At 38.8% G+C, this 7,391-nt stretch overlaps 1 pseudogene; it reads left to right on the forward strand.

The window, feature by feature from the left end:
- The first annotated feature begins 1,495 nt into the window (after positions 1-1,495).
- On the forward strand, positions 1,496-6,188 carry LOC102867154 (annotated as a pseudogene).
- Positions 6,189-7,391: the final 1,203 nt, after the last annotated feature.

Raw genomic sequence — 7,391 nt, forward strand, 5'->3', positions numbered from 1 at the left:
GGAATGCTCCTTGGAATCAAGGATTCTTCATCTGACATACTTTGGGCATGTTGCAAGGAGGGACTGGTCCTTGCAGAGGGACATCATGTTTGGCAGAGTGGAGGGACGGCGAAGGAGAGGAAGACCTTCGATGAGATGGATCGATTCTGTGACTGGAGTGGTGGGAATAAGTGCATTTGAGATGGCTAGGTTGGCACAGCATACAACAGTGTTCAGAGCTCTTGTACATAGGGTCTCTTTGAGTCGCAAATGACTCAATGGCACATAACAACAATCATCTAATTTATCCTCTGCTGGTTATATATTTTCAGTTATATTTTATAACCTGTTTATGCCATTGGTAAGGGGTCCAGTTTGCCCCAGTTTTTTTTCCTGTGGTGATCTTTATAATTTTATCTTTTATACTTATGCCCTTGATCTATCTTGAGTTGGTGGTTTTTAAAATATTGTGTGAGGTATGACTCTTGTTTCCATTTTCTGCAAACAGAGATCCAGTTTTGTCAGCATCATTTGTTAAAGCAGTTGCCTTTCCCCTACTGAATGGATTTCATGTGTTTGTCAAAGATCAGCTGACTACAGCAGAATAGATTTACTTCTGGGTTCTCAATTCTTTCTATTCTGTGTATCTGGGACCACACCAGTACCAAGCTGCTTTGATTGCTTTGCTGTGTAGTTGATTTTAAGATTAGGAAGTTTAAAATATCTTACTTTGTTTTCACTTTCAGTAATGCTTTGGTTCTCTGGGGCTACTTTTCCATCTAAAGTTTGTGTTTACTTTTCTATCTCATTGGAGAATAATGATGAGATCTGTATTAAAATAGTAGTGTAACTCTAGATTGTTTTTGGTAATGTTGACTTTTTCCCAATGTTGAATCTTTGAATATATTTTGGTCTCTTTTGATTTCCATTGTTGTTGTTATGTGTCCTCAAGTCACCTGCGACTCACAGTAACCTTTTGTACAACAGCTCTGAAAACTGCCCTGTCCTGAGCCAATCTCACACATTCTGACACACCTACCTCCATTGCCCTAGTTACTGTAACAATCCATCTCATCCGAGATCTTCCTGTAGTTTTCTTTGTACAGGTCTTTATCCCTAGGCATTTTACCTTTTGGGTGGCTATCAGAATATGTTCTTTTCAAGCATCTGCTATGCATCTGAGAGGTGAACAATGAATAAGGATGGCAGAAAAAGAATTGATATCATAGGCTGTCAAAAGAATCAATGAATATGTTTTCGAGAAAGTACAGCTAGTGTGCTCCTTGGAGGCAAAAAGGACAAAACTTCATCTCACATACTTGGGGCATCTTGTCAGGAGAAGCTATTTCCTGGAGAAGGACATCATGCTTGGAAAGGTGGAGGGTCAGCAAAAGAGAGAAGGACCTTCAACCAGATGGATTGACAAAGTGACTGTTGTAATGGGTTTGATTATGTCAGAAATGATGAGGGTGGTTCAGGAGTTGAGAGCACCTAAACAACAGTATCATAAGTGATATTATTTTTCTTATTGCACAGTTTCCTTTGTAACTGTAGAGAAATTCAATATAATTTTGTATATTGATATTTCCCTTGCTAATTTTCTTAACTGGTCAATTATATAATATTCTGCTGAATATTTGGATTTTCTTTATCAACAGCAATAGAGAGAGATGTTTTACTTTCTTTGCCAGTTTGGATACCTTTTACCTCCTGTCTTGCATTATTTCTCTGACTATAGTGAGAAGAGTAGTCAAACATACAAAATTTAATAGGTGCTCACGTCAGAAGAATGCATGAGATCCTTACCATTTTGGTTTCCTTTTCAACTTTTACAACTAAGCAGTCATGAAACCTGGCAAATTATACTTTTTAAGCAGGCCCTGAATCTATCTCTAAGGCAACCACTATAACCTAAATCATCATTAATTGTTCTTACCAATTCCAATGTCTATACTGTAATAAACCATTGTAAATACAACTCAGATCATGCCACTTTAATGGCAGAAATTCAATGACTTCTCACTGCTTATATTATGACAAAGGTCAAATACTGTAACATAATCTACAGGGCCTGCAACCTCCAGACCCTTCTGGCTTCATCAGTGCAACCACACTCTTATATTGTCCAGTAAATTTAACATGGGGAAGAGTCTGTGCTCAAGCTTCTTTGTATATGAGTCAGCTTTCATTTTCTCAAACATAAGGACCTTTGTACACACTGTTCCATCTGCATGGAGTCCTCTTTTTTTTCATTGCCCACTAAGCTCTTTTCAGGTCCTTGTCATCAAGTGACTCAAGGTTCATTCCTTCATGTACGAACTCAAATGCCATTGCTTTAAGAGAATCTTCTTCCACCTCACCCAGACCAGGGTGAGACTCCATGCTGTTTGTGTACACAAAGATACATGTGTGTTCTCCACCACATTCTCTGATCACATTTCCAATCACTTGTGCAATGACAGAATCCTCAACTAGACTTGGGTTTCAAAAAGGCAATATCCTGGCTTTCTTTTTCAGCACTACATCACAAAGTCAGAGCCTACCTCTAAGAAGCATTTAAGAAATGTTTGCAGATGGCAAGAACCCCTCAAAAATTTCAAGGCTGCAGTTCACAATTTCAAGTAGTAGTGTGTCCAATGAGATGTCTCCTTTTTGATGTATCTTAAGTGATTTATTATATTTAGAATTTCTAAAATGGGAGCAATAAGACATTCCATTTAGATATTCAATACAGCAAGGCTTAACCAGAATCTTGAGCCTTCCACAATTATTCTCTAGCCATGGCTTAATCTACAGGAATTATTTTTTTAAAAGATAATGTACAAAAAGCTATCACTCCCCCCCCCGCCCCTCCTTTCTTGTTGTGTACCATCGAACCAGACCCGACTGGAACAGAAGGGGATTGCCCTTCCTTCTCTAGTGGAGCATCTGGTGGATTTGAAATGTGCACCTTTGAGATTGCAGTATAGCTTCTTGACACTAGGCCACCAGAGCTCCCTAAACTATCACTTTTTGAGTGCTTTCTCTGTAACAAGATTACAGAGGAAACAGGAGTTAAGTTGGAGAATTTACTGAGATAATAAATGATAGAGCCAGAGTCACAAAATCACCATAATCTAAGACATGTTTAGATGCTCTTAGTCCTTAGTCTTTAGAAAAAAACATCTTGCACACAGGGATCCTCTCTCTGCACACTAAAACAAGCATCAGGTACAGACTCAAAATGAAAAACATTTTCAGCTATAAGAATAAACATATCCTGGCTAATAGCACCGTTCCCAAAAGTAATTATCTTCCAAGCTGCATCTTATTAAAACCCTGTGTTCCAAAAAAAATTAAAAAAAAACAAAACAAAAAAACACCTGTGTTCCTACCGGAAGAAAGAGTCTCTGGGCAGCACAAGGTTTGAATAATTTCTTCCATTCCTGAGGGTTTCCAACAGAAAATGTGATAGGGTAGATTCTGTGCTCAAACTTCTTTGTATATGAGTCAGGCCACTGTCGTAACTGAAAAACACAGAAGGCAAGAGGAAGATGATTGGAATCCAAGAAGTTAGGAAAATACCTGAATCTTGGGATGATTGAATGGAAATTATTTGGGCAACTTCTCTAAAAAGCCTAACTTTATCACCGTAGTTAATGTTGTGTAACATTTTCCCAATCAAAATTGCTTTGATTTTTAAAAATAACATTAAGAAGTGGCATGCAACCCCCCAAACAAAAAACAAACCCAAAACTCAAACCAAGACCTACCTTCTGACTCATCTTTAACCTACAAACAGAGCAGAACTGTCCCAAATGGTTAACAAGGCTTTCAATCTTTGTCAGTGTGTTGTTATGTACCACCGAGTCAGAAGTGACCCATAGCTAACCCTCCAGCAGGTTTTCGGTTGCCAGTTTCTGAGGAGAGGACAGTTCATTTTTCTTCCAAGAAGAAACTGGTATATCTGAACACCCTGCCTTTCAATTGGCATCACAACTCCTTACCCCCTAGGGCAACAAAGCAGCAAGATGGAGAAAAATCTGGACAATATGAACCTATAGTTGGACCAAAAAGCAGTCCTCAAAACAGAGCAAGGAAACACCACATGGTTCAAAATCAGGAAAGAAATGCATCCGTTTCAATCTGTATGCAGAACAGATCATTCAGGAAGCAGGGCTTTATGAGGAGGAGTGTGACATCATAATTGGAGAAAGACTCATTAAAAACATGATATGCACATGACACAACCTTGCTTGCTGAAACTAAAAATGACCTGAAGCACTTGCTGCAAAAGGTCAAAACTGTAGTCTTCAATATGGATTGAAGCTCAATATCAAGAATACAAAGGTTCTCACCACTGACTGGGTCAATTGGCAGCATCTATTATAGAGAAGAGACTGAGGTTGTTAGCAGTTACCGCTTGTTTGGATCCACAATCAACACTCTTAATGTCAGTAGTCAGGAAATCAAAAGACTAATTGCATTGGGAAAATCTGCTGTCACGGACCTCTCCAGAGTGCTGAAGAGCAACGATGTTAGTCTAGATACAAAGGTGCACTTAATTCAGGCCATGGTCTTCTCAATTACTTGTTATGCTTCAGAGAGTTGGACAAAAACTAAGGATGACAAAGGAAGAATAGATGCCTTCTAGTTCTGGTGCTGGGGAAGAGTCTTGAACATACCATGGACTGCCAAGAAAACAAATCAGTCTGTTTTGGAGAGGGTGAAACCAAGTCTCTCCTTAGAGGCTAGGATTTTGAAGCTTGGCCTCACTTACTTTGGGCATGTGGCCAAGAGAGATCCATCCTTGGAGAAGGACATCATTCTTGGAAGGGTGGATGGACAGTGCAGGAGAGGAAGACTCTGGATGAGATGGATTGATACAGTGACTGGGGCAATGGGAGTTGGTGTGTCAGAATTAGTGAGACTGGCTCAGGACAGGGAAGGGTTCAGAACTGCTGTACATAGGGTTGCTATACATCGCAGGTGACTCAACGGTACATAACAACAATAGCATTCTATGAGAGGCTTGGAAGCAGGAATGGCATCCACTTGCTAAGTATCATGCCTCCAGAAACTCTATGAATTTTGATAAGAGGGGCTTTTTGTTCATAGGTTCATGCTCAACTCAAAGGCAATAAACAACAAGCACAACAACAGGCACCAAATGGTTAAAAGTATACTTTTTATAAGAAACATAAACACAAGCTATGCACCAGGATTTCACTTGATAGTGTACACAGGAATCAGGTTGATTACATCTGTGGAAAGCATTGTTGGAGAAGTTCAATATCGGCATGAAAACAAGGCCAGGTGCTGACTGTGGAACAGACCATTAACTACTCATATGCAAGTTCAAAGTAAAGCTAAAGAAGGTCAAATCAAATCCACAAGAATAAAAATTTGACCTTGAGTCTGTCCCACCTGAATTTTAAAACCAACTCAGGAACAAGTGTGAGGCCTTGATCATTAATGAACTAAGACCAGATAAGCTGAGGGAGGATATCAAGAATATTATCCACAAAGAATGTAAAAAGTCGTTACAAAGATAGAAGAAGAAGAAAAGATCAAAATGGATACCAGAAGAGATTCTGAATATTACACTAGAATTCTGGAGGTGAACAGAAGATTTTAAAGGGCAGCACAGGAAGACAAAGTAAAGTAGTATAACAAAACGTGCAAAGAATTGGCATTAGAAAATAAAAATGGAGTCCGAGTGGAGCAAGCGAGCTGAGTGGTTGTGCGGTTGCCTCTCAGAGAGCAGGAACGCTTGCAGCATGGCTGACCAACTGACTGAAGAGCAGATTGCAGAATTCAAAGAAGCCTTTTCACTATTTGACAAGGATGGTGATGGAACTATAATAACAAAGGAATTGGGCACTGTAACGAGGTCTCTTGGGTAGAATCACACAGAAGCAGAATTACAGGACATAATTAATGAAGTAGATGCTGATGGTAATGGCACAATTGACTTCCCGGAATTTCTGACAATGATGGCAAGAAAAATGAAAGATACAGATAGTGAAGAAGAAATTAGAGAAGCATTCCATGTGTTTGATAAAGATGGCAATGGCTATATTAGTGCAGCAGAACTTCGTCACGTGATGACAAACCTTGGAGAGAAGTTAACAGATGAAGAGGTTGATGAAATGATCAGGGAAGCAGATACTGATGGTGATGGGCAAGTAAACTATGAAGAGTTTGTACAGATAATTACAGCAAAGTGAAGAAATTGTACAGAATGTGTTAAATTTCTTGTACAAAATTTCTTTGTTTGCAACTTATCTGTAAAAGGTTTCCCCCTACTGTCAAAGAATATGCATGCATAGTAATTAGGACTTCATTCCTCCATGTTTTCTTTTCTTATCTTACTGTCATTGTCCTGAAACCTTATTTTAGAAAATTCATCAAGTAACATGTTGCATGTGGCTTACTCTGGATATATCTAAGCCCTTCTGCACATCTAAACTTAGATGGAGTTGGTCAAATGAGGGAACATCTGACTTATGCCCTTTTTTAAAAAAGTAGATTTCTTTCGGAACTGTCAGCATGTTATTGTTGAAGTGTGGAGTTGTAACTTTGCGTGGACTATGGATAGTCAACAATATGTACTTAAAGTCGCACTATTGCAAAACGGGTGTATTATCCAGGTACTCGTACACTATTTTTTTGTAGTGCTGGTCCTGTACCAGAAACATTTTCTTTTATTGTTACTTGCTTTTTAAACTTTGTTTAGACACTTAAAAGAAAATTCTGCTTATGGCACAATTTGCCTCAAATCCATTCCAAATTGTATATTTGTTTTCTAATTAAAAAATTATAATTTACCCCCCCCAAAAAAAAAGAAAAAAGAAAATAAAAATGGCTGTATTTGCTTGGCATTTCTTAAGTTGAAGGAACTAAAGAACAAATTCAATCTTCAAGCTGCAATACTTAAGGATGCTATGGGCAGAAAGAAGAGGAAAGAAGTATAAAGAGTGACTGTGTCAAAAAGAATTGGCTGACACAGAAGGATTTCAAGAAACAACATATGGTAAAGAGGCAATGGTGATGAAGGAGGAGGTTCAGGCTGCTCTGCAGGACTTGGCAAAAAATAAAGCCCCAGGAATTGGTAGAATTCCAATTGACATAGTTCAACAAACAGATGCTGCCCTGGACGTGCTCACCAGGTTGTGCCATGAAATATGGAGGACAACTTCTTGGCCAACTGACTGGAAGAGATCCATATTTATTTTCATTCCAAAAAAGTGACCCGGCAGAGTGTGAAAATTGTTGTGCAATATCACTCCTATTATACACAAGCAAAATCCTGCTGAAGATTATCCAGAAATTACTGGAACAATACACTGACGGAGAACTACCAGAAATACAAGCTGGGTTTAGAAGAGGTTATGGATGGCACTAGAGACATTGTTGCTAATGTCAAATGG

Source organism: Elephantulus edwardii, unplaced genomic scaffold (assembly GCF_000299155.1).
Source record: "Elephantulus edwardii isolate Elephantulus edwardi_28Jun2011 unplaced genomic scaffold, EleEdw1.0 scaffold00492, whole genome shotgun sequence".
NCBI classification, from domain to species: Eukaryota; Metazoa; Chordata; class Mammalia; order Macroscelidea; family Macroscelididae; genus Elephantulus; species Elephantulus edwardii.